The following is a 27055-nucleotide window of genomic DNA, read 5'->3' on the forward strand; positions in this document are numbered from 1 at the left end:
GGCTCCCATGAGGCGCGCATAATTTGGGAGGAAAGGGGTAGAAGAGAAAGCAAGTGAAGCTGACTTCGAATGGTGGTGCCCCTGGGCGGAGTGGTGGTCCTGCTCCTTCCTGTCTGAGGTGTGGGCTCGAATTTGGGCTTGGGGGGGTCTGTCTGTGGGCGGTGGGAGGATGGGGTCCAGGGAAGTCCCAAAGGTCACCCTGCGCAGGCGGCGTGTGAAGCCTCTCGCCTAGGTTGGGGTTGCCGAGTATTAAGCCTTCCTCTGTGGCTTGGGCTGGGGAGCGGGATCCATTCTCGGGTACATTTGGGTGGAGCTGGCGGCCGGCAAGAATTCGGGCCATCAGGTCAACCCCGTGCGGACAATGGGGGCGAGCCGGCAGGCCTGCGATTTTGGCTTCCCGGGCGGGCAGCTCAAGCCTCGTCTCCTAGGAACCTGGAAGGCAGCCGGCCAGGCTCACCCTTCTCCTCCCCGGGCCCAAGTCCCTTTCAGGCAGCAGGTCGAGATGAGGAGCCCAGGGAGGGGAGGAAAGGAGGCGCCCGGAGCCTGGTCCTGCCCAGCGCCTGCGCCGGCCGGTATCTTCGCCCAGCAGGGCTCTTGGCTGCTGCCAGCCCACCTGGTTTTGGCCTCTGCCACCCCTAGCAGTCAGCCAAAAGAGCAGAAGCCACCCTCTCCATCCAGTGGCCAGCATGGGGCTTGAACCCATGACCTTGGCATTATTAGCACCACGCTCTAACCAGCTGAGCTAGCCGGCCCACAGGAAGCCCTTGCTTGCCTGTCCCTTTCGGAAGGAGTCACCGGCTGGCGCGCGGCCGGTGTGGCCTCCGTTATCGAATGGCTGGATCAAGCCCCTCTCTGCTAAGGCAGGGGAATTAGCTCAAGTGGTAGAGCGCTCGCTTCGCATGCGAGAGGCAGCGGGATCAATGCCCGCGTTCTCCAGCGGCAAGGGAGCAACAGGACCTTCTCTTGCCCTTCTTTTAGACGCCATGGACAGTCAGACGGCTCAGCTCCTCCAGTGGCCTCCATCCCTCTCCCCGCTTGGCCTCCCAAAAAGCCAGCCCTTGCCCAGCACAAAGCTCTTCCTCCCCGGCCCTCCTCCCCCTTGCGCTGACTGGAAGGCTGCAGACAGCTTGGGGAAGTTAGCTCAAATGGAAGAGCATGGGAAAAGTAGTCAGATCCATACACACATTCTCCAGCCTGCTCTGCTCTGCTCTGCTCTAGTGGGGGACCTGGGCCTTTCTCGCTGAGCTCTCACTGGAGCACGATCCCTTTCCTCCTCCCTCCCTGCTAGTCTACGCCAAGCTCATTGGCCGGGAGGGAGAGCCACTCAAATACAGAATTACTCACATCCCAGGGGTCCATGAAGGGAAGGAGGAGATGGGCGGGGTGGCACGTGATACCAGCTCAGCTGAGACCGTGAGACCACGCAGCCTCCTCATCTCAGGCAGCATGGCAGCCGTGGAGCAGAGCAGAGCAGAGCAGAGCAGAGCACGCAGACAGCTTGGAGACAGCCAAAGCGGGGAAGGGCTGCGTTGGTCTGGAAGAGGGAGTCGGTGGGTGTCTATCCTGGCGGAGGCAGGGTGGTTTGGCTGTAGGCTGGGCCAGAGAGCCTGCTCGAGTGGCTGAGCTGGGCCTGCTCCTGGCTTTGCTCGGGTTAGAGGAAAGTGGTGAAGATAAGAACGGCCCTCCTGGGTGAGACCAATGGTCCATCTAGGCCAGTATCACGTCTTCTGACAGAGGCCGATGCCAGGTGCTTCAGAGGCAATGGCCAGAGCAGGCAATCATCAAGCGATCTATCCCTGCGTTGTCTTCTGAAGTTTGGTGCTTGTTTCAGGGGCTAACTCTCAGCCCAGACACACTCCAGGGAGGGAGCGTTGGTGTTTGTGCCGAGGCGCGTGGCTGGGACTCGGACCCCCTTCCCCAGCTCTGGGTAGCCCCCACACCCAATCTCAGGCTGCGTTCTGCTTAAGGCCACAGAGCCCTTGGCTTTTTTTGCCCGGTGCCTGAGAGTCAGGCCAGCCGTGGGGAATAAGCTCAAGCGGTAGAGCGCTCGCATTGCATGCGAGAGGTAGTGGGGGGCGATGCCCGCGTTCTCCAAGCCTGTCGACTAAGGGCTCCCGATGAGCGTGGTGGGTGGGAGAGCCGGCCATCTGACTTTTGGCCTTGCTGCCCGTAGCGGTCAGGCCGAAAAATCAAAAGGCATCCTCCCCAGGCCCACAGCCACCCAGGGGCTCCTCTGCACCATCTTGCCTCCAGGAGTGCCACACTCTGACCAGCTGAACTAGGCAAGCCACGGGAAGCTTCTCAAGGTCTTCCCCTGGGGTGGGCTTGGATGCGAAAAGCACCTGGACGTTCATCAGCGGTTGCAAGAAGTGTGCCTAGTAGGAGTAGCGATGGGGCTGTCGCTTTCCACATCATCTCAATTTGGGCAGCTTTCCATTGTCCTTTTCTGTGTAATGTCCCTGCCACGGGTTTCACTTGCGGGGCTGTACAATTCTGGGAGGGTGGCCATTTAGAACTTTTTTCCTTTCTTTTCTTTTTCGACTGGCCCCAGCGTTAGGCCCGTTTGGGTGTTTGTGTGTGTGTGCGTTTTCCCATTTGGAAGTTTGGAAGGGGAGCCGAAAGAGGAGTCATTTTCACAAGAAAGTTGGCTTTCTGCACAGGTAGGGCCCTTGGCCGTAAAGCTTAGCTCCGTCAGTGCGTCTGCATGGGTTTCCTCCAGTGCCTCAAGAGCCTGTGCTAAACTCTCGGTATGGGCGTTTGGCTTCCGCTAGTCAGAGTGCCGTGTCTGCGTCTTCCCTGTGTCTTCCCAGGGCCGGCTCCCGTGAGGCGCGCATAATTTGGGAGGAAAGGGGTAGAAGAGAAAGCAAGTGAAGCTGACTTAGAGTGGTGGTGCCCCTGGGCGGAGTGGTGGTCCTGCTCCTTCCTGTCTGAGGTGTGGGCTCGAGTTTGGGCTTGGGGGGTCTGTCTGTGGGCGGTGGGAGGATGGGGTCCAGGGAAGTCCCAAAGGTCACCCTGCGCAGGCGGCGTGTGAAGCCTCTCGCCTAGGTTGGGGTTGCCGAGTATTAAGCCTTCCTCTGTGGCTTGGGCTGGGGAGCGGGATCCGGTCTCGGGTACATTTGGGTGGAGCTGGCGGCCGGCAAGAATTCGGGCCATCAGGTCAACCCCCTGCGTACAATGAGGGCGAGCCGGCAGGCCTGTGATTTTGGCTTCCCGGGCGGGCAGCTCAAGCCTCGTCTCCTAGGAACCTGGAAGGCAGCCGGCCAGGCTCACCCTTCTCCTCCCCGGGCCCAAGTCCCTTTCAGGCAGCAGGTCGAGATGAGGAGCCCAGGGAGGGGAGGAAAGGAGGCGCCCGGAGCCTGGTCCTGCCCAGCGCCTGCGCCGGCCGGTCCCTTCGCCCAGCAGGGCTCTTGGCTGCTGCCAGCCCACCTGGTTTTGGCCTCTGCCACCCCTAGCAGTCAGCCAAAAGAGCAGAAGCCACCCTCTCCATCCAGTGGCCAGCATGGGGCTTGAACCTATGACCTTGGCGTTATTAGCACCACGCTCTAACCAGCTGAGCTAGCCGGTCCACAGGAAGCCCTTGCTTGCCTGTCCCTTTCGGAAGGAGTCACCGGCTGGCGCGCGGCCGGTGTGGCCTCCGTTATCAAATGGCTGGATCAAGCCCCTCACTGGTAAGGCAGGGGAATTAGCTCAAGTGGTAGAGCGCTCGCTTCGCATGCGAGAGGCAGCGGGATCAATGCCCGCATTCTCCAGCGGCAAGGGAGCAACGGGACCTTCTTTTAGACGCCATGGACAGTCAGACAGCTCAGCTCCTCCAGTGGCCTCCATCCCTCTCCCCGCTTGGCCTCCCAAAAAGCCAGCCCTTGCCCAGCACAAAGCTCTTCCTCCCCGGCCCTCCTCCCCCTTGCGCTGACTGGGAGGCTGGAGACAGCTTGGGGAAGTTAGCTCAAATGGAAGAGCATGGGAAAAGTAGTCAGATCCATACACACATTCTCCAGCCTACTCTGCTCTGCTCTAGTGGGGGACCTGGGCCTTTCTCGCTGAGCTCTCACTGGAGCACGATCCCTTTCCTCCTCCCTCCCTGCTAGTCTACGCCAAGCTCATTGGCCGGGAGGGAGAGCCACTCAAATACAGAATTACTCACATCCCAGGGGTCCATGAAGGGAAGGAGAAGATGGGCGGGGTGGCACGTGATACCAGCTCAGCTGAGACCGTGAGACCACGCAGCCTCCTCATCTCAGGCAGCATGGCAGCCGTGGAGCAGAGCAGAGCAGAGCACGCAGACAGCTTGGAGACAGCCAAAGCGGGGAAGGGCTGCGTTGGTCTGGAAGAGGGAGTCGGTGGGTGTCTATCCTGGCGGAGGCAGGGTGGTTTGGCTGTAGGCTGGGCCAGAGAGCCTGCTCGAGTGGCTGAGCTGGGCCTGCTCCTGGCTTTGCTCGGGTTAGAGGAAAGTGTTGAAGATAAGAACGGCCCTCCTGGGTGAGACCAATGGTCCATCTAGGCCAGTATCATGTCTTCTGACAGAGGCCGATGCCAGGTGCTTCAGAGGCAATGGCCAGAGCAGGCAGTCTTCAAGCGATCTATCCCTGCGTTGTCTTCTGAAGTTTGATGCTTGTTTCAGGGGCTAACTCTCAGCCCAGACACACTCCAGGGAGGGAGAGTTGGTGTTTGTGCCGAGGCGCGTGGCTGGGACTCGGACCCCCTTCCCCAGCTCTGGGTAGCCCCCCCACCCAATCTCAGGCTGCGTTCTGCTTAAGGCCACAGAGCCCTTGGCTTTTTTTGCCCGGTGCCTGAGAGTCAGGCCAGCCGTGGGGAATAAGCTCAAGCGGTAGAGCGCTCGCATTGCATGCGAGAGGTAGTGGGGGGCGATGCCCGCGTTCTCCAAGCCTGTCGACTAAGGGCTCCCGATGAGCGTGGTGGGTGGGAGAGCCGGCCATCTGACTTTTGGCCTTGCTGCCCGTAGCGGTCAGGCCGAAAAATCAAAAGGCATCCTCCCCAGGCCCACAGCCACCCAGGGGCTCCTCTGCACCATCTTGCCTCCAGGAGTGCCACACTCTGACCAGCTGAACTAGGCAAGCCACGGGAAGCTTCTCAAGGTCTTCCCCTGGGGTGGGCTTGGATGCGAAAAGCACCTGGACGTTCATCAGCGGTTGCAAGAAGTGTGCCTAGTAGGAGTAGCGATGGGGCTGTCGCTTTCCACATCATCTCAATTTGGGCAGCTTTCCATTGCCCTTTTCTGTGTAATGTCCCTGCCACGGGTTTCACTTGCGGGGCTGTACAATTCTGGCAGGGTGGCCATTTAGAACGCTTTTCCTTTCTTTTCTTTTTCGACTGGCCCCAGCGTTAGGCCCGTTTGGGTGTTTGTGTGTGTGTGTGTGTGTGTGTGTTTTCCCATTTGGAAGTTTGGAAGGGGAGCCGAAAGAGGAGTCATTTTCACAAGAAAGTTGGCTTTCTGCACAGGTAGGGCCCTTGGCCGTAAAGCTTAGCTCCGTCAGTGCGTCTGCATGGGTTTCCTCCAGTGCCTCAAGAGCCTGTGCTAAACTCTCGGTATGGGCGTTTGGCTTCCGCTAGTCAGAGTGCCGTGTCTGCGTCTTCCCTGTGTCTTCCCAGGGCCGGCTCCCGTGAGGCGCGCATAATTTGGGAGGAAAGGGGTAGAAGAGAAAGCAAGTGAAGCTGACTTCGAGTGGTGGTGCCCCTGGGCGGAGTGGTGGTCCTGCTCCTTCCTGTCTGAGGTGTGGGCTCGAGTTTGGGCTTGGGGGGTCTGTCTGTGGGCGGTGGGAGGATGGGGTCCAGGGAAGTCCCAAAGGTCACCCTGCGCAGGCGGCGTGTGAAGCCTCTCGCCTAGGTTGGGGTTGCCGAGTATTAAGCCTTCCTCTGTGGCTTGGGCTGGGGAGCGGGATCCGGTCTCGGGTACATTTGGATGGAGCTGGCGGCCGGCAAGAATACGGGCCATCAGGTCAACCCCCTGCGGACAATGGGGGCGAGCCGGCAGGCCTGCGATTTTGGCTTCCCGGGCGGGGAGCTCAAGCCTCGTCTCCTAGGAACCTGGAAGGCAGCCGGCCAGGCTCACCCTTCTCCTCCCCGGGCCCAAGTCCCTTTCAGGCAGCAGGTCGAGATGAGGAGCCCAGGGAGGGGAGGAAAGGAGGCGCCCGGAGCCTGGTCCTGCCCAGCGCCTGCGCCGGCCGGTCCCTTCGCCCAGCAGGGCTCTTGGCTGCTGCCAGCCCACCTGGTTTTGGCCTCTGCCACCCCTAGCAGTCAGCCAAAAGAGCAGAAGCCACCCTCTCCATCCAGTGGCCAGCATGGGGCTTGAACCCATGACCTTGGTGTTATTAGCACCATGCTCTAACCAGCTGAGCTAGCCGGCCCCCAGGAAGCCCTTGCTTGCCTGTCCCTTTTGGAAGGAGTCACCGGCTGGCGCGCGGACGGTGTGGCCTCCATTATTGAATGGCTGGATCAAGCCCCTCGTTGCTAAGGCAGGGGAATTAGCTCAAGTGGTAGAGCGCTCGCTTCGCATGCGAGAGGCAGCGGGATCGATGCCCGCATTCTCCAGCGGCAAGGGAACAACGGGACCTTCTTTTAGACGCCATGGACAGTCAGACGGCTCAGCTCCTCCAGTGGCCTCCATCCCTCTCCCCGCTTGGCCTCCCAAAAAGCCAGCCCTTGCCCAGCACAAAGCTCTTCCTCCCCGGCCCTCCTCCCCCTTGCGCTGACTGGGAGGCTGGAGACAGCTTGGGGAAGTTAGCTCAAATGGAAGAGCATGGGAAAAGTAGTCAGATCCATACACACATTCTCCAGCCTGCTCTGCTCTGCTCTGCTCTAGTGGGGGACCTGGGCCTTTCTCGCTGAGCTCTCACTGGAGCACGATCCCTTTCCTCCTCCCTCCCTGCTAGTCTACGCCAAGCTCATTGGCCGGGAGGGAGAGCCACTCAAATACAGAATTACTCACATCCCAGGGGTCCATGAAGGGAAGGAGGAGATGGGCGGGGTGGCACGTGATACCAGCTCAGCTGAGACCGTGAGACCACGCAGCCTCCTCATCTCAGGCAGCATGGCAGCCGTGGAGCAGAGCAGAGCAGAGCAGAGCACGCAGACAGCTTGGAGACAGCCAAAGCGGGGAAGGGCTGCGTTGGTCTGGAAGAGGGAGTCGGTGGGTGTCTATCCTGGCGGAGGCAGGGTGGTTTGGCTGTAGGCTGGGCCAGAGAGCCTGCTCGAGTGGCTGAGCTGGGCCTGCTCCTGGCTTTGCTCGGGTTAGAGGAAAGTGGTGAAGATAAGAACGGCCCTCCTGGGTGAGACCAATGGTCCATCTAGGCCAGTATCACGTCTTCTGACAGAGGCCGATGCCAGGTGCTTCAGAGGCAATGGCCAGAGCAGGCAATCATCAAGCGATCTATCCCTGCGTTGTCTTCTGAAGTTTGATGCTTGTTTCAGGGGCTAACTCTCAGCCCAGACACACTCCAGGGAGGGAGCGTTGGTGTTTGTGCCGAGGCGCGTGGCTGGGACTCGGACCCCCTTCCCCAGCTCTGGGTAGCCCCCCCACCCAATCTCAGGCTGCGTTCTGCTTAAGGCCACAGAGCCCTTGGCTTTTTTTCCCCAGTGCCCGAGAAGCAGGCCAGCCGTGGGGAATAAGCTCAAGCGGTAGAGCGCTCGCATTGCATGCGAGAGGTAGTGGGGGGCGATGCCCGCGTTCTCCAAGCCTGTCGACTAAGGGCTCCCGATGAGCGTGGTGGGTGGGAGAGCCGGCCATCTGACTTTTGGCCTTGCTGCCCGTAGCGGTCAGGCCAAAAAATCAAAAGGCATCCTCCCCAGGCCCACAGCCACCCAGGGGCTCCTCTGCACCATCTTGCCTCCAGGAGTGCCATTCTCTGACCAGCTGAACTAGGCAAGCCACGGGAAGCTTCTCAAGGTCTTCCCCTGGGGTGGGCTTGGATGCGAAAAGCACCTGGACGTTCATCAGCGGTTGCAAGAAGTGTGCCTAGTAGGAGTAGCGATGGGGCTGTCGCTTTCCACATCATCTCAATTTGGGCAGCTTTCCATTGCCCTTTTCTGTGTAATGTCCCTGCCACGGGTTTCACTTGCGGGGCTGTACAATTCTGGCAGGGTGGCCATTTAGAACGCTTTTCCTTTCTTTTCTTTTTCGACTGGCCCCAGCGTTAGGCCCGTTTGGGTGTTTGTGTGTGTGTGTGTGTGTGTGTGTGTTTTCCCATTTGGAAGTTTGGAAGGGGAGCCGAAAGAGGAGTCATTTTCACAAGAAAGTTGGCTTTCTGCACAGGTAGGGCCCTTGGCCGTAAAGCTTAGCTCCGTCAGTGCGTCTGCATGGGTTTCCTCCAGTGCCTCAAGAGCCTGTGCTAAACTCTCGGTATGGGCGTTTGGCTTCCGCGAGTCAGAGTGCCGTGTCTGCGTCTTCCCTGTGTCTTCCCAGGGCCGGCTCCCGTGAGGCGCGCTTAATTTGGGAGGAAAGGGGTAGAAGAGAAAGCAAGCGAAGCTGACTTCGAGTGGTGGTGCCCCTGGGCGGAGTGGTGGTCCTGCTCCTTCCTGTCTGAGGTGTGGGCTCAAGTTTGGGCTTGGGGGGTCTGTCTGTGGGCGGTGGGAGGATGGGGTCCAGGGAAGTCCCAAAGGTCACCCTGCGCAGGCGGCGTGTGAAGCCTCTCGCCTAGGTTGGGGTTGCCGAGTATTAAGCCTTCCTCTGTGGCTTGGGCTGGGGAGCGGGATCCGGTCTCGGGTACATTTGCTTGGAGCTGGCGGCCGGCAAGAATTCGGGCCATCAGGTCAACCCCCTGCGTACAATGAGGGTGAGCCGGCAGGCCTGTGATTTTGGCTTCCCGGGCGGGCAGCTCAAGCCTCGTCTCCTAGGAACCTGGAAGGCAGCCGGCCAGGCTCACCCTTCTCCTCCCCGGGCCCAAGTGCCTTTCAGGCAGCAGGTCGAGATGAGGAGCCCAGGGAGGGGAGGAAAGGAGGCGCCCGGAGCCTGGTCCTGCCCAGCGCCTGCGCCGGCCGGTCCCTTCGCCCAGCAGGGCTCTTGGCTGCTGCCAGCCCACCTGGTTTTGGCCTCTGCCACCCCTAGCAGTCAGCCAAAAGAGCAGAAGCCACCCTCTGCATCCAGTGGCCAGCATGGGGCTTGAACCCATGACCTTGGCATTATTAGCACCACGCTCTAACCAACTGAGCTAGCTGGGCCACAGGAAGCCTGTGCTTGCCTGTCCCTTTTGGAAGGAGTCACCGGCTGGCGCGCGGCCGGTGTGGCCTCCGTTATCGAATGGCTGGATCAAGCCCCTCGCTGCTAAGGCAGGGGAATTAGCTCAAGTAGTAGAGCGCTCGCTTCACATGCGAGAGGCAGCGGGATCAATGCCCTCATTCTCCAGCGGCAAGGGAGCAACGGGACCTTCTTTTAGACGCCATGGACAGTCAGACGGCTCAGCTCCTCCAGTGGCCTCCATCCCTCTCCCCGCTTGGCCTCCCAAAAAGCCAGCCCTTGCCCAGCACAAAGCTCTTCCTCCCCGGCCCTCCTCACCCTTGCGCTGACTGGGAGGCTGGAGACAGCTTGGGGAAGTTAGCTCAAATGGAAGAGCATGGGAAAAGTAGTCAGATCCATACACACATTCTCCAGCCTGCTCTGCTCTGCTCTGCTCTAGTGGGGGACCTGGGCCTTTCTCGCTGAGCTCTCACTGGAGCACGATCCCTTTCCTCCTCCCTCCCTGCTAGTCTACGCCAAGCTCATTGGCCGGGAGGGAGAGCCACTCAAATACAGAATTACTCACATCCCAGGGGTCCATGAAGGGAAGGAGGAGATGGGCGGGGTGGCACGTGATACCAGCTCAGCTGAGACCGTGAGACCACGCAGCCTCCTCATCTCAGGCAGCATGGCAGCCGTGGAGCAGAGCAGAGCAGAGCAGAGCACGCAGACAGCTTGGAGACAGCCAAAGCGGGGAAGGGCTGCGTTGGTCTGGAAGAGGGAGTCGGTGGGTGTCTATCCTGGCGGAGGCAGGGTGGTTTGGCTGTAGGCTGGGCCAGAGAGCCTGCTCGAGTGGCTGAGCTGGGCCTGCTCCTGGCTTTGCTCGGGTTAGAGGAAAGTGGTGAAGATAAGAACGGCCCTCCTGGGTGAGACCAATGGTCCATCTAGGCCAGTATCACGTCTTCTGACAGAGGCCGATGCCAGGTGCTTCAGAGGCAATGGCCAGAGCAGGCAATCATCAAGCGATCTATCCCTGCGTTGTCTTCTGAAGTTTGATGCTTGTTTCAGGGGCTAACTCTCAGCCCAGACACACTCCAGGGAGGGAGCGTTGGTGTTTGTGCCGAGGCGCGTGGCTGGGACTCGGACCCCCTTCCCCAGCTCTGGGTAGCCCCCCCACCCAATCTCAGGCTGCGTTCTGCTTAAGGCCACAGAGCCCTTGGCTTTTTTTCCCCAGTGCCCGAGAAGCAGGCCAGCCGTGGGGAATAAGCTCAAGCGGTAGAGCGCTCGCATTGCATGCGAGAGGTAGTGGGGGGCGATGCCCGCGTTCTCCAAGCCTGTCGACTAAGGGCTCCCGATGAGCGTGGTGGGTGGGAGAGCCGGCCATCTGACTTTTGGCCTTGCTGCCCGTAGCGGTCAGGCCAAAAAATCAAAAGGCATCCTCCCCAGGCCCACAGCCACCCAGGGGCTCCTCTGCACCATCTTGCCTCCAGGAGTGCCATTCTCTGACCAGCTGAACTAGGCAAGCCACGGGAAGCTTCTCAAGGTCTTCCCCTGGGGTGGGCTTGGATGCGAAAAGCACCTGGACGTTCATCAGCGGTTGCAAGAAGTGTGCCTAGTAGGAGTAGCGATGGGGCTGTCGCTTTCCACATCATCTCAATTTGGGCAGCTTTCCATTGCCCTTTTCTGTGTAATGTCCCTGCCACGGGTTTCACTTGCGGGGCTGTACAATTCTGGCAGGGTGGCCATTTAGAACGCTTTTCCTTTCTTTTCTTTTTCGACTGGCCCCAGCGTTAGGCCCGTTTGGGTGTTTGTGTGTGTGTGTGTGTGTGTGTGTTTTCCCATTTGGAAGTTTGGAAGGGGAGCCGAAAGAGGAGTCATTTTCACAAGAAAGTTGGCTTTCTGCACAGGTAGGGCCCTTGGCCGTAAAGCTTAGCTCCGTCAGTGCGTCTGCATGGGTTTCCTCCAGTGCCTCAAGAGCCTGTGCTAAACTCTCGGTATGGGCGTTTGGCTTCCGCGAGTCAGAGTGCCGTGTCTGCGTCTTCCCTGTGTCTTCCCAGGGCCGGCTCCCGTGAGGCGCGCTTAATTTGGGAGGAAAGGGGTAGAAGAGAAAGCAAGCGAAGCTGACTTCGAGTGGTGGTGCCCCTGGGCGGAGTGGTGGTCCTGCTCCTTCCTGTCTGAGGTGTGGGCTCAAGTTTGGGCTTGGGGGGTCTGTCTGTGGGCGGTGGGAGGATGGGGTCCAGGGAAGTCCCAAAGGTCACCCTGCGCAGGCGGCGTGTGAAGCCTCTCGCCTAGGTTGGGGTTGCCGAGTATTAAGCCTTCCTCTGTGGCTTGGGCTGGGGAGCGGGATCCGGTCTCGGGTACATTTGGGTGGAGCTGGCGGCCGGCAAGAATTCGGGCCATCAGGTCAACCCCCTGCGGACAATGGGGGCGAGCCGGCAGGCCTGCGATTTTGGCTTCCCGGGTGGGCAGCTCAAGCCTCGTCTCCTAGGAACCTGGAAGGCAGCCGGCCAGGCTCACCCTTCTCCTCCCCGGGCCCAAGTCCCTTTCAGGCAGCAGGTCGAGCGAGGAGCCCAGGGAGGGGAGGAAAGGAGGCATCCGGAGCCTGGTCCTGCCCAGCGCCTGCGCCGGCCGGTCCCTTCGCCCAGCAGGGCTCTTGGCTGCTGCCAGCCCACCTGGTTTTGGCCTCTGCCACCCCTAGCAGTCAGCCAAAAGCACAGAAGCCACCCTCTCCATCCCAGCCACGGAGTGGCGAGCATGGGGCTTGAACCCATGACCTTGGCGTTATTAGCACCACGCTCTAACCAGCTGAGCTAGCCGGCCCACAGCAAGCCCTTTCTTTCCTGTCCCTTTTGGAAGGAGTCACCGGCTGGCGCGTGGACGGTGTGGCCTCCGTTATCGAATGGCTGGATCAAGCCGCTTGCTTTCAAGGCAGGGGAATTAGCTCAAGTGGTAGAGCGCTCGCTTCGCACGCGAGAGGCAGCGGGATCAATGCCCGCATGCTCCAGCGCCAAGGGAGCAACGGGACCTTCTTTTAGACGCCATGGACAGTCAGACGGCTCAGCTCCTCCAGTGGCCTCCATCCCTCTCCCCGCTTGGCCTCCCAAAAAGCCAGCCCTTGCCCAGCACAAAGCTCTTCCTCCCCGGCCCTCCTCCCCCTTGCGCTGACTGGGAGGCTGGAGACAGCTTGGGGAAGTTAGCTCAAATGGAAGAGCATGGGAAAAGTAGTCAGATCCATACACACATTCTCCAGCCTGCTCTGCTCTGCTCTAGTGGGGGACCTGGGCCTTTCTCGCTGAGCTCTCACTGGAGCACGATCCCTTTCCTCCTCCCTCCCTGCTAGTCTACGCCAAGCTCATTGGCCGGGAGGGAGAGCCACTCAAATGCAGAATTACTCACTGTGACGATGCGGTTCTGGCGGGACCCAACTGAGAGTGCCAAATCAGGACCAATTGCTTAAACAGGGCAGTCACAGCCCTAGGCTGGGGTTTTTCCACCTCTAAGGCAAACCAAACCAGCCAGACAAAAGGGACTTCGGTCTCACCCCACCGGCTAACCACAAGTCACACAAGCAATTTCCTTAGACACTCCAGTCTCCTAGTATCACCACCAGTGCACTCGTCCTGGGAATGAATGGTTATGAAAATCAACACCCCAATAAAAGAAAAAGGTTCTCTCGATCCCAAAGGACCAAGCCCCAGACCCAGGTCAATATACACATCAGATCTTACCCACAAATCACGCTGTTGCCAATCCTTTAGAATCTAAAATCTAAAGGTTTATTTATAAAGGGAAAAAGGTAGAGATGAAAGGTAGACTTGGTTAAATGGAATCAATTACATACAGTAATGGCAAAGTTCTTAGTTCAGGCTTGCAGCAGTGATGGAGTAAACTGCAGGTTCAAATCAAGTCTCTGGAACATTCCCCGCTGGGATTGGTCATTCAGTCCTTTGTGCAGAGCTTCAGTTTGTAGCAAAGTCCCTCCAGAGGTAAGAAGCAGGATTGAAGACAAGATGGAGATTAAGCATCAGCCTTATATAGGCTTTTCCAGGTGTAAGAATCTCTTTGTCCTCACTGTGGAAAATTCCAGCAAAATGGAGTCTGCAGTCACATGGACAAGTCTCTGCATACCTTGCTGAGTCACAAGGCGTGTCTGCCTTCTCTCCATGGATCAATTGTGTAGCTGATGGTCCTTAATGGGCCATCAAGCAGGCTAAGCAGAGCTAACACCAATTTGTCTGGGATATCACCCAGAAGCACATCACCAACTTGAAATACAGGCAGTATAGAGCCAATATACATAACCTCAACTAAAAATGATAAATGCACACAGACAGCATAATCATAACCAGCAACCCATAACCTGGTCTTAGACACCTTATATGACCCCCTTTACTTAAGATTTGGTGCCACTACAGGACCTTGGTTGCAACCCATGTTCTATATGGTCCCAATTTATATCAATAATGTCACACTCACATCCCAGGGTTCCATGAAGGGAAGGAGGAGATGGGCGGGGTGGCACGTGATACCAGCTCAGCTGAGACCATGAGACCATGCAGCCTCCTCATCTCAGGCAGCATGGCAGCCGTGGAGCAGAGCAGAGCAGAGCAGAGCACGCAGACAGCTTGGAGACAGCCAAAGCGGGGAAGGGCTGCGTTGGTCTGCAAGAGGGAGTCGGTGGATGTCTATCCTGGCGGAGGCAGGGTGGTTTGGCTGTAGGCTGGGCCAGAGAGCCTGCTCGAGTGGCTGAGCTGGGCCTGCTCCTGGCTTTGCTTGGGTTAGAGGAAAGTGGAGAAGATAAAAACGGCCCTCCTGGGTGAGACCGATGGTCCATCTAGGCCAGTATCACGTCTTCTGACAGAGGCCGATGCCAGGTGCTTCAGAGGCAATGGCCAGAGCAGGCAATCATCAAGCGATCTATCCCTGCGTTGTCTTCTGAAGTTTGGTGCTTGTTTCAGGGGCTAACTCTCAGCCCAGACACACTCCAGGGAGGGAGCGTTGGTGTTTGTGCCGAGGCGCGTGGCTGGGACTCGGACCCCCTTCCCCAGCTCTGGGTAGCCCCCCCACCCAATCTCAGGCTGCGTTCTGCTTAAGGCCACAGAGCCCTTGGCTTTTTTTCCCCAGTGCCCGAGAAGCAGGCCAGCCGTGGGGAATAAGCTCAAGCGGTAGAGCGCTCGCATTGCATGCGAGAGGTAGTGGGGGGCGATGCCCGCGTTCTCCAAGCCTGTCGACTAAGGGCTCCCGATGAGCGTGGTGGGTGGGAGAGCCGGCCATCTGACTTTTGGCCTTGCTGCCCGTAGCGGTCAGGCCGAAAAATCAAAAGGCATCCTCCCCAGGCCCACAGCCACCCAGGGGCTCCTCTGCACCATCTTGCCTCCAGGAGTGCCACACTCTGACCAGCTGAACTAGGCAAGCCACGGGAAGCTTCTCAAGGTCTTCCCCTGGGGTGGGCTTGGATGCGAAAAGCACCTGGACGTTCATCAGCGGTTGCAGGAAGTGTGCCTAGTAGGAGTAGATACTAGAGGACCTGCGCCTTTCTCTCTGAGCTGTCTCTTGAGCGCAATCTCTTTCCTCCTCCCTCCCTCCCTGCTAGTCTACGCCAAGTTCATTGGCTAGGATGGAGTGCCACTTAAATACAGAATTGTTCACATCCCAGGGGTGCATGATGGGTGTGATATTGCACCTCATAATGTGTTATGGAAGTATGCTTATGTGTATAAATATGACATGACTAGAATATGTTTTATTCTATTCTCAGGGTTCCCTCTGCACTCTGAACTCTGGGGTATGGATGTGGGGTCCCATATGAAAGACTCTCTTAGCTTATATTTCTCCAGCTTAGGGTATAAACTTCCGCAAGGTATAAATTTTTTGCTCTGGGATGGTATCGCTCCCACCACCAAGTGAGTTAAAGAAAGATGCTGTAAAAGGACCACTTCGTGTTCCTTTTTCCTGAATATATCTCCTCTAATCCCTTCACCCCCTTTCCTGGGGAGGCTTGATTATAATATACCAACAAAATAGATAACCAAGGTGAGCACAGACCAGACTCCTGGGTTTTTGGGACTCTGAAAACCCAATCAGATTGTTAAAAACAGCACTTTATTATAGAGAAAAAAGTAAAAGCACCACCTCTGTAAAATCAGGATGCAATGTAATTTTACAGAGTAATAAGATTTAAAACATAGAGGATTCCCTTGTTGGCAAAACTTTAAAATTATAAAAAAAAATCAGGAAGAAACCTCCCTCTTAACACAGGGAAAATCCACAAGCTAAAACAAAAGATAATCTAGTGCATTTCCTTGTTATTACTTACTATTTCTGTAAAATTAGATGTATCATTTCTGTAGGAGCTGGATTACTTGCTTGGTCTCTCTCTTTGTCTCAGAGAGAACAACCCACCGAGCACAAAGCAAAAACCCTCCCCCACAGATTTGAATCATAGACTTTAAGGTCAGAAGGGACCATTATGATCATCGAGGCTGACCTCCTACACAATTCAGGCCACAGAACCTCACCCACCCACTCCTGTATCAATCATGTGTTTGAGCCATTGAAATCCTCAAATCATGTTTTAAAGACTTCACGGTGCAGAGAACCTTGCAGCAAATGACCCATGCCCCACGCTGCCAATCTGCCCTGGAGGAAAATTCCTTCCCGACTCCAAATATGGTGATCAGCTAAACCCTGAGTATGTGGGCTAGACTCACCAGCCAGAAACCAAGGAAATAATTCTCTGTAGTAACTCAGATCCCATCCCATCTAACATCCCATCATAAGCCATAGGGCATATTTACCAGCAGTAGTCAAAGACGAATTAATTGCTAAAATTAGGCTATCCCATTATACCATCCCCTCCATAAATTTATCAAGCTTAGTCCTGAAGCCAGATGTGTCTTTTTCCCCCACCACTCCCCTTGGAAGGCTGTTCCAGAACGTCATTCCTCTGATGGCTAGAAACCTTCATCTAATTTCAAGTCTAAACTTCCTAATAGCCAGTTTATATCCATTTGTTCCTGTGTCCACATTGGTACTGAGCTTAAATAATTCCTCTCTGTCCCTGGTATTTATTCCTCTGATATATTTATAGAGAGCAATCATATCTCTCCTCGGCCTTCTTTTGGTTAGACTAAACAAGCCAAGCTCTTTCAGTCTCCTTTCATAAAACAGGTTTTCTGTTCCTCGGATCATCCTAGTAACCGTTCTCTGAACCTGTTCCAGTTTGAATTCATCCTTCTTAAACACGGGAGACCAGAACTGCACACAGTATTCCAGATGAGGTCTCACCATTGTCTTGTATAACGGTACTAACACCTCCTTATCTCTACTGGAAATACCTCGCCTGATGCATCCCAAGACTGCATTAGCTTTTTTCACAGCCATATTACATTGGCGGCTCATAGTCATCCTGTGATCAACCAATACTCTGAGGTCCTTCGCCTCATCTGTTGCTTCCAACTGATGCCTCCCCAGCTTATATCAAAAAATCTTGTTATTAATCCCTAAAGGCATGACCTTGCACTTTTCACTATTAAATTTCATCCTATTACTATTACTCCAGTTTACAAGGTCATCCAGATCTTCCTGTATGATATCCCGGTCCTTCTCTGTGTTAGCAATACCTCCCAGCTTTCTGTCATCTGCAAACTTTATTAGCACATTCCCACTTTTTGTGCCAAGGTCAGTAATAAAAAGATTAAATAAGATTGGTCCCAAAACCGATCCCTGAGGAACTCACTAGTAACCTCCCTCCAGCCTGACAATTCACCTTTCAGTACGACCCATTGTAGTCTCCCCTTTAACCAGTTCCTTATCCACCTTTCCATTTTCATATTGATCCCCATCTTTTCCAATTTAGCTAATAATTCCCCATGTGGAACTGTATCAAATCCCTTACTGAAATTGAGGTAAATTAGATCCACTGCATTTCCTTTGTCTAAAAAAAATCTGTTACCTTCTCAAAGAAGGAGATCAGGTTGGTTTGGCACGATCTACCTTTTGTAAAACCATGTTGTATTTTGTCCCAATTACCATTGACCTCAATGTCCTTGACTACTTTTTCCTTCAAATTTTTTTCCAAGACCTTGCATACTACAGATGTTAAACTAACAAGCCAGTAGTTACCCAGATCACCTTTTCCCCCTTTCTTTAAGATAGGAACTATGTTAGCAATTCTCCAGTCATACGGTACAACCCCCGAGTTTACAGATTCATTACATTTTTTTGCTAATGGGCTTGCAATTTCATGTGCCAGTTCCTTTAATATTCTTGGATTAAGATTATCTGGGCCCCCTGATTTCGTCCCATTAAGCTGTTTGAGTTTGGCTTCTACCTCGGAGGTGGTAATAGCTACTGCCATATCCTCATTCCTATTTGTCATCCTACCATTATCCCTAAGTTCCTCATTGTCTCAGTGTTTAATGAGGCTAAAGTTTTGGTTTAGATATTGGGCCATGCCTAGATTATCCTTAACCTCCACTCCATCCTCAGTGTTTAGTGATCCCACTTCTTTCTTTGTTTTCTTCTTATTTATAGGGCTATAGAACCTTTTACTATTGATTTTAATTCCCTTTGCAAGGTCCAACTCTACATGGCTTTTGGCCTTTCTAACTTTGTCCCTACATATTCTGACCTCAATACAGTAGCTTTTCTTGCTGATCACTCCCATCTTTCACTCCTTGTAGGCTTTCTGCTTTTTCTTAATCACCTCTCTGAGATGCTTGCTCATCCAGCTTGGTCTACAATTCCTCCCTATGATTTTTTCCCCCTTTCTTGGGATGCAGGCTTCTAGTAGTTTCTGCAACTTTGACTTGAAGTAATTCCAGGCTTCCTCCACCTTTAGATCCCCAAGTTCTTTAGTCCAATCCACTTCCCTAACTAATTTTCTTAATTCTTTAACGTTAGCCCTTTTGAAATCAAAAACCCTAGTCACAGATCTATTTTCATTTATCCTTCCAATTATTTTAAACTGAATTAGCTCATGATCGGTTGAACCAAAGTTGTTCCCTACAACCATTTCTTCTATGAGGTCCTCACTGCTCACCAAAATCAAATCTAAAATGGCGTCCCCTCCTGTTGGTTCAGCAACTACTTGGTGAAAGAATCCATCAGCTATCGCATCTAGGAAAATGTGAGTCCTATTATTATTACTAGCACTTGTCCTCCAGTCTATATCTGGGAAGTTAAAGTCTCCCATGATCACACAATTCCCATTAGTATTTACTTCATTAAAAAAATTAAGAAGGTCTCTATCCATATCCAAATCAGATCCCAGCGGTCTGTAGCACACCCCAAGCACTATCTCAGGGGAGGCTTTAGTAGCTTTCTTACCCAATGTGATTTTTGCCCAGACAGACTCTGTCTTATCCATTCCATCACTTCTTATTTCTTTACAGTCTACCTCATCATTGATATACAATGCTACTCCACCACCTTTGCCTTGATTTCTCTCTTTCCTAAACAGCACATACCCTTCAATACCTGTACTCCAGTCATTACTACTATTCCACCATGTTTCTGTTATCCCTATAATATCCAGTTTCACTTCCTGCACCAGTAACTCTAGTTCCTCTATTTTGTTACCTAGGCTCCTCACATTGGTACAAACATCTTAATTCTTGCTGTTTGGCTTCACTCACATTCTTTACCCGATTAGGCCCAGACGTTCTACCGCCAGTTTCACCTGTTAGAATTGTATCTACACTACCCTTCCTCCATATGTCCATTCTCCTACCCACGACAGTATCCTTTCTTGCTTCGTTTTCTTCCCTCTCAATGTTAAAATCCGGTGTGGAGATTACCTGGACATCTCCCAAGCATCTCCCCCCAATTCCTAGTTTAAAGCTTTCTTAATCAGTTATGCCAGCCTCCATCCTAGAAGTCTATTTCCCTCCCTACTCAGGTGAAGTCCAGCCTGAGAGAACAGTCCTCTGTCCATGAATGCCTCCCAGTGGCCATACATCCCAAAGCCCTCCTTATAGCACCACTGCCTGAGCCATCTGTTGATCGCCATAATCTTGTCACACCTTTGTTGCCCTTCTCTAGGAACAGGCAGAATCCCACTGAAGATCACCTGAGCCTCGATTTCCTTAAGTGTCTTCCCCAGCCTGGCATAGTCTCCCTTGATACTTTCCAGCGAGAATCTAGCCATATCATTCATTCCCACATGAAGGACAATCAGCGGATTCTTTCCTGCTCCCGTTAGGATCCTCTTCAGCCTCAGGTCCACATCCGATTTCTTAGCACCGGGCAGACATCAAACCCTTCTGTTCTCTGGATCAGCCTATTCTTCTCAGTAAGGAGTCCCCAATCACATAGACCTGCCTTTTCCTGGTGACAGTGCGATTCTCCAGTCTATCCCCTGTTCCCTCTGGCTGCAAGTCTTCTAGATTCCTATTCACCCTTGCAACCCATCCCATATCCTCCTGGGGCTCATGTTTGGTGTCATCTCCATTGACTCGTCCCCTCTCCTTATAGGACTAGCTGCTCTTCTCTTCTTCCTTGCCCTCTCACCTTCAGCGATCACCTGCTGTACCCCTTCTTCATTTTCCAACTCTGCAAACCTGTTCCTGAGCTCTATTGCTCCTTCACTAGCCCGTCTTTTCCTCTGCCTGGTTTGCTTAGTCACATGCTTCCACCATCCACTTTCCTCACCCAGCAGTCTCCCCTCAGAGTTCTTTGGTCCTGCTTCCATCTGCAAGTCTGAGCTTTTCCCTTCAGCCTCATCATGTCTTTACTCCATCATCCACTCGAACCCCCTTCTAAATTCGACCAGAGTTTCCACCTGCGTCTCCAGTCCTCGGATCTTTTCTTCCATCAGCTCTATCAGGCAGTACTTCATGCAGACAAAACTCTTTTCCGGTACCCCCTCCAGGATCATGTACATGGCACAGCTTCCAAATCCAGTCATCTTCATTGTGTCTTCAACTGCTTGGGGCACTACAACTGCTGCCTCTGTATCTGTCATAGGCTTCCCACCTAAATCCTGTAAATCTGGGAAACACAAACCAACCCAAAACACCACCCCCACAGCAAAATAACCCCCCAACAAGCACCAAGATACTGCTAGAACACTGCACACTCCCTTCAGTAGCCTGTGTGTTCTTCTGCCTGCCTCTCTTATTCTTCCCCCAAACTCCCCCTGTAAACTCCCACTCAAACTCCCCTGTTTACAGCTCTGTTTGCTGGCTCCTGTGCCGCTGCAGCTGTCTATGCTGCTGCCTGACTGGCTGGCTACCTTTATAGAACTCCTAGTCAGAGAAGCCCCGCCCCCTAATCAGGGCTCAGCTTCTCTCCCAGCACACTGCCCCTACCAGCCTCCACACATACAAATACACCTACAAATACAAATAGCTACAAATACCTTCTCCTCCAACAGAAGTTCCACTCAAACTCCCATTTACAGCTCTGTTTGCTGGCCCTTGTGCCACTTCTCCCCTTATTGGTCCTTTTGGTCAGGTGCCAACCAGGTTATCTGAGCTTCTCAACCCTTTACAGGTAAAGGAGGGATTTTATGCTACCCTTAGCTGTATGTTCATGACAGCTACATATGCCACGTAACATATCTTGCAAAGGTTATGATCTACTGAGTACACTCATCCTATTTGTATTCATGTATCATTTTTGTATTCAAAGTTATGAATATTGGCTATGTACTTGTTTAATTTTAAATAGTCTCAGTGAAGCAGTTGGTCAACTTCCTGAGAAAAAAAACTATTCTCAGTAAGTGCCTAATCAAGAAACACTTAAGCCAACAGTGAACTTGGAGACAACAATCCACATCTGAGCTGTCCCAGGAATGTGGCTTGGCTGGTAAGGAACTCAGTCATATATGGACATGTGACTTGCCCACGTGACTCCAAAACTCCATTTTGTAGCTGGATTCTACAGAGGGGGAGGGAGGCGTGTCCACCCACAAGAGAAAGTCTATTTTAACCGCTGCGAGACCCCTCCATTTTGTCTTCAGCTGGCTCAAGAGATAACCTCTCCACCCCCAAAGGATACCTGAAAGAAACTGGAACAAAGGACAGTAACCACAGGGGTGTAAGTGATTGCTGGACCCAGACTAGAAGGAGGCTAGTCTGTAAAAGAAGCTTACTGGAACATCTCTGAGGATGAGATTTCATCTGTAATCACTCTCTTACTGTTGTTGGGATTTTGTGGTTCCCAGTGAGTCAGATGCTGGGCAGAAATCAAGGAATTTTGATTCGATGCGATTCGATTCAATTAAAAAAGGCTTTATTCAATATGTACAAAAGGAGAGCCCCTGATACAAAAAATCAGGCAGAGTCCCTCCAGCAAGGAGCCCCTCCCCTTGCTATTTTATAGCACATGGCACTTACATAACAAGTTACATAACATGAACCTCTAACCAATCTGGTTTAACCTTTCCATAAATGGATTTGTTTATCATATGGTCATAATTCTCCATTCCACATGCTGAGCTCCCCCCCTCCCCCTGGCCTTCTCTAGAATGTTCCTAGGGTGGTGAGCCACAGCCTGCTTCCCTATGCATAAGCACCCTGAAAACCACATTTTATCCAAAATGAACACAAGCATACCCTTCACTGTATTAGGCATAGACTTGTGTGTTCTCTTTTATTTTGCTTGGTAATTCACTTTGTTCTGTCTGTTACTACTTGGAACCATTTAAATCCTACTTTTTGTATTTAATAAAATCACTTTTTATTTATTAACCCAGAGTATGTATTATACCTGGGGGCAGAGGGCAAAGAGCTGTGCATGTCTCTGTATCAGTGTTATAGAGAGCAAACAATTTATGAGTTTACCCTGCATAAGCTTTATACAGGGTAAAACGGATTTATTTGGGGTTTGGACCCCATTGGGAGTTGGGCATCTGAGTGTTACAGACAGGAACACTTCTTAAGCTGCTTTCAGTTAAGCTTGCAGTTTGTGGGACGTGGTTCAGACCTGGGTCTGTGTTTGTAGCCAGCCAGTGTGTCTGGCTCAAACCAGGCAGGGCACTGAAGTCCCAAGCTGTCAGGGAAGGCAGAGGCAGAAGTAGTCTTGGCACATCAGCTGGCAGTCCTCAGGGGGTTTCTGTGATCCAACCCATCACAAATGGAATAAGGAGATGCGGGGCGGGGCGGGGCGGGGCGGGGCGGGGTGGGGTGGGGGCACATGATAGCTCAGCTGAGACCATGAGACCACTGTAACGATGCTGCCTGTGGGAGCCAGCTGAGGTTATTCAATTAGGGTGAACTGCAAACAGTACAGGGCCGACAAACCCCAAAAGCTGGTGGCTATTCCAGTACTTAGATTTACCAAGCCAGCACAAAATAGCTTCCATATTACATAACAAAATCTATTCCGCACATGGATGGAAAAAATTAGAGGGAACATTGGTCACACTATTGCCACCTTTACTTTTGCATTGCCTTCAGAGCTGGGTGGCTGGAGAGCAGTGGCTGTTGGCCAGGTGCTCTGCTCTGAAAGCAATGCCCCTCCAGCAGCAGCATGGTATTGCCATCCTTATTTCTGTGCTGCTGCTGGCAGCGGCTCTGCCTTCAGAGCTGGGCTCCCAGCCAGCAGCTGCCACACTCCAGCTGCCTAGCTTTGAAGACAGCACTGCCACCAGCAGCAGCACAGAAGTAAGGGTAGTAGTACTGCAACCCCCACTACAATAACCTGTGACCACCCCACACAAATCATTTTTGGGTCAGAAGCCCTACAATTACAACACCGTGAAATTTCAGATTTAAAATAGCTGAAATCTTGAAATTTATGATTTTAAAAATCCTATAACTGTGAAATTGACCAAAATGGACAGTGAATTTGGTGGGGCCCTTCTCATTAGTCCAGGGGAGATATGATGGTTAAAAAGGAGATGTAGTGGACACCAGTAATTTTCTTCCTTCTCTTTGGCCTCTCTCTCTCTCCCCCTTTGCAGTTAACCTTCCAGTTGGAAGAACTTCTTAACCCAACCAGTGTCCATAAGATCATTGAATAAGGCCAGACTTGCCCTGTTGTAGTGAAAGAATATGGAGTTGTCTGAACTAAAATAATTATGTCATGTTGGACCCTAACTAACACACAGTGTTTAACCAAGCTTTGTAGTCACTGTAGTCAGAGAGAAGTTGACATCCATGTTTTGATGCCCTATCTGAGGGACCATAAAGAGGCCCTTTTAGAAAGCAGTGCTCAGTGATGTCTGAAAATCAGCCTCCTTTAAGGTGTCTTAAGTTGGGTATCTAAACATTCAGGAACCCAAATTCACTTGTCACTTTTGTAAATCTTGGCTATAGTATTTAATGTTGTGTCCCCTGGTTGGATTAACCTCTACTGGAAGCTCTACTTCTTTAACCACAACCAGCTGACATGATGCTAAACACAACGTATCCCTATCTACATTGACTGCAAAGTCGTGCTTAATGTTGGGTTAGCTAATGTGACTCCTTGAGGTTGTGTTTCTAACACCACACCCAAGAGGAGGAGACTTAGAGTGGTGGTGGTCTGTGACTCCCTTCTGAGGGGGATGGAGGCTCCATCTGCTGACCTGACATGTTGTCCTGGGAGCTGTGCTGTCTGCCTGGAGTCCACATCTGAAACATTATGGAAAGGTTTCCAAGGTTCATCTGTCTCCCTGAACTCTACCCCATGCTGCTCATCCATGTGGCCACTAATGATGCTGCCAGGTCTCACCCTGAGCAGATCTGCAGTGACTACAAGGCTTGGGGAGCGCTGTTGAAGGAATCAGGGGCTCAGGTGGTATTCTTGTCCATCCTCCTGGTTGTGGGTGGGGACCCACAAAGGGACACATGTACCCTGGAGATGAATGCATGGCTGCGCAGATGGTATTGCTGGGTGGGTTTCAGCTTCTTTGACCAGGGGATTCAGTTCCAGGAAGACATACTGCCGGGAAGAGATGGGATCCACCTAACCAAGAAGGGGAACAGCATCTTCACACACCACTCACCAACTTAGGGGTGGGCTTTAAACTAGGTTCAAAAGGCGCAGGAGACAAAAGCCCAAATTTAGGTTTTAAAAGGTGAGCTTAACAGAAGGCTAAATGTTGGGGGGAAGCAGAAAATTACAATAGGGTCATACACAAATGCAAGGAATATAGGGAATAAACAGAAAGAACTGGAAGTATTAGTACATAAGCAAAATTATGACTTAATTGGCATCACAGAGACTCTATGGGATAAATCTCATGACAGGAATATTGGTATTGAGGGGAATAACATATTCAAGAAGGACAGGCAGGGGGAAAAAGGAGGGGGTATTGCATTATACGTCACAAATGTATACACTTGTTCTGAGGTCCAGAAGGAGGTGAGAGACAGACCAGTTGAAAGTCTCTAGGTAAAGATAAAAGGGTGAGGACAGAGGCCATGTCATAGTAAAGGTCTACTATAAACTGTAAAATCAGGTGAAAGTGATTAGGCATTTCTAGAACAAATAACAGAAATATCCAAACACAAAACCTGGTAGTGATCAGGGACTTTAACAACGCAGCCATCTTTTGGAAAAAATAATACGGCAAAACACAAAATTTCCAATAAGTTCTGGAAATGCATTGGGGGCAACTTTTTGTTTAAAAGGTGAAGGAAATAACCAAGGAGACACCCTTTTTAGACTTGATTCTAACTAACAGGGAGGAATTGGTTGAGAATCTGAAGGTAGAAGGCAATCTGGGCGAAAATGATCATGAAATGATAGATTTAGTGATTTTAAGGAAAGGAGTTAGAACAGCAGAATATAGACAGCTGACTTCAAAAAAGCAGATTGGAACAAACTCAGAGAACTGGTGGGAAAGGTCCCAGGGGAAGAACATCTGTGGGAAAAAGGCATTCAGTAGAGCTGGCAGCTTCTCATAGAGACAATATTTAAGACGCAACAGCAAACTATCCCAATGCAAAGAAAAGATAGGGAGAATAGTAAAACACCAATATGGCTGCACCAGGAGCTCTTTACTGACCTGAATATCAAAAAGTAATCCTACACAAAGTGGAAACATGGACAAGTTGCTAAAAATTAGTGCAAACAATAGCACACACGCATGTAGGGACAAAATCAGAAAAACGAAAGCACAAAATGAGTAATACCAAGGGTAGGACATAAATGACAATAAGAAGAGGTTCTATAACTACATTAGGTGCAGGGCTGGATTAAGGCATAAAATAACTAAGCTACATCTTAGGGCCTTGCAATATGAAGGGCCTCTAAAAATGAAAAAAACTGACTCCATTTCAAATTTTATCAAAATCGGTTGATAAATAGAGATATGGGGAAAAAGAAGATTTTCTCTAAGTACACACATTTTCGTTCAAATAGGACAAAAATATACACATCTGGCTACACAAATACCCTTACCTTACCCTTACCCTTCACTAATTCATAGAATCATAGAATATTAGGGTTGGAAGGGACCTCAGGAGGTCATCTAGTCCAACCCCCTGCTCAAAGCAGGACCAATCCCCAGATTTTTACCCCAGTTCCCCAAATGGCCCCTGTTCATTATTGGCAGATGGGAGGGCCAGGGCTGAGGAAAAAAAATGATAATTGCACTTGTAAAATTAGTATTTCTATGAGTAAGTCTGCTATCAGTCTCCTAAGGCAGCATTTTGTTGGCCAGCTGCTATTGGTGAAATTCTGACCGTGCCTTCATAACTAACTTAAATAAATAAATAAATAAATAATCTTACTGCCGATAAAATTGGGAAAAATGTGAGGTCGGACATGGCAGTGTCGTGAAGCAGTCCTGCTAAGCTCATACTCATATGGGACTCATCCCAAGAGTGATGTTATGTATAGTGTCCCCCTTAGCTGGTAATAGCTGGAAGGCTGCCATCTTTTGTTTACAGTCCAACATGCTCAGTCATATAGTGCCTTCGCTCCTGTTTTTCTTTGTTTTCTTAAGTGTTAGTGTGTTCTTCTTTTGATATGTACATACGTACGATCATGTATTTTAGTGCGCACCCCACTTTCTGCTTCATGCGCTATCCGTGCTTCACGTGATTGAGTTTGCAGGTGATCATCTTATGGACTTGGGTCGAGTGGCTCTTGAGGGGGATAAATTTGTGTTGGCTGCCCTCCATCAGTTTCGGGAACCTTCACAGTAAATATCAGAGAGTGCTGATGAAAGGATAAATAGATGGTTTTGAGAGAAGTGAAGGAAGATATACATATATATCAAAATATTCTGAGTACTTGGTGAGCAAGTTATTACAAACTATGTGCATATATGATTTATAGGCTATTAAAGCCTATAATATTCATTATATTTGCTTGAATATAGGCTAGTTTTTCTCATTTTATCAATGCCTGCCTAGAGATTACCAGTCTTTTTTTCTGGTAAATTCTCTCTTTCACATGTATAGGTTGTTGTCACTCTGTGTGTCCGAGGTGTTTACTCGAGATTAATTAGGGATCCTGGGGGAGGCAGAGGATAGAGAAGCAAACACAAAGAGAGATGTCTGCCTAGAAAATGCTGCAAGAAAAGCTATCTGCCCTAAGCATTTTGTGCACTGAAAGTGACAAATTCCATAGCTTATCATTTGAGGACATCATCAATTACTTTGCTCTTCAAAAATCACGAAAGAAAATGTTTTAAATTTCACTGTTAAAATTAATGTGATGTGCAAACAGACATACTGCAGGTAGTACTGCTTCCATTAAGTAAGCTGGTCTGTGTATCTGTAACTGCTTTTGTGTTGCTGTAGATATAAAGCTTTCATACCTACTAATTAAGAAATCAGACAAAAATATGTTAATTTGAAACTATTTTATAATGCAAACATGCATATTGCAAGATGTGTTTTAGTTAGATTATTATTCTATTTTTACAACTTTGCCTTTGTATATATGCAATTATAAAGCTTTTGTGTTTATATATTCAATGTCCTTTCTGTGAAAATAATAAATTCA

General features: G+C 51.5%; 7 non-coding genes across 7 annotated transcripts; 2 read left to right on the forward strand and 5 right to left on the reverse strand.

Moving 5' to 3' along the window:
• Positions 1–678: 678 nt before the first annotated feature.
• TRNAI-AAU lies at positions 679–752 on the reverse strand. The gene has a single exon. It is a non-coding gene; the product is annotated as a tRNA-Ile (tRNA).
• Positions 753–3491: 2739 nt separating this feature from the next.
• On the reverse strand, positions 3492–3566 carry TRNAI-AAU. Its single transcript has one exon. It is a non-coding gene; the product is annotated as a tRNA-Ile (tRNA).
• Positions 3567–3676: 110 nt separating this feature from the next.
• TRNAA-CGC lies at positions 3677–3749 on the forward strand. Its single transcript has one exon. It is a non-coding gene; the product is annotated as a tRNA-Ala (tRNA).
• A 2539-nt stretch (positions 3750–6288) lies between these two features.
• On the reverse strand, positions 6289–6362 carry TRNAI-AAU. The gene has a single exon. It is a non-coding gene; the product is annotated as a tRNA-Ile (tRNA).
• Positions 6363–6473: 111 nt separating this feature from the next.
• Positions 6474–6546, forward strand: TRNAA-CGC. Its single transcript has one exon. It is a non-coding gene; the product is annotated as a tRNA-Ala (tRNA).
• A 2551-nt stretch (positions 6547–9097) lies between these two features.
• TRNAI-AAU lies at positions 9098–9172 on the reverse strand. Its single transcript has one exon. It is a non-coding gene; the product is annotated as a tRNA-Ile (tRNA).
• A 2740-nt stretch (positions 9173–11912) lies between these two features.
• TRNAI-AAU lies at positions 11913–11986 on the reverse strand. The gene has a single exon. It is a non-coding gene; the product is annotated as a tRNA-Ile (tRNA).
• Positions 11987–27055: the final 15069 nt, after the last annotated feature.

This window comes from Mauremys mutica, chromosome 1 (assembly GCF_020497125.1).
Source record: "Mauremys mutica isolate MM-2020 ecotype Southern chromosome 1, ASM2049712v1, whole genome shotgun sequence".
Classification (NCBI taxonomy): Eukaryota; Metazoa; Chordata; order Testudines; family Geoemydidae; genus Mauremys; species Mauremys mutica.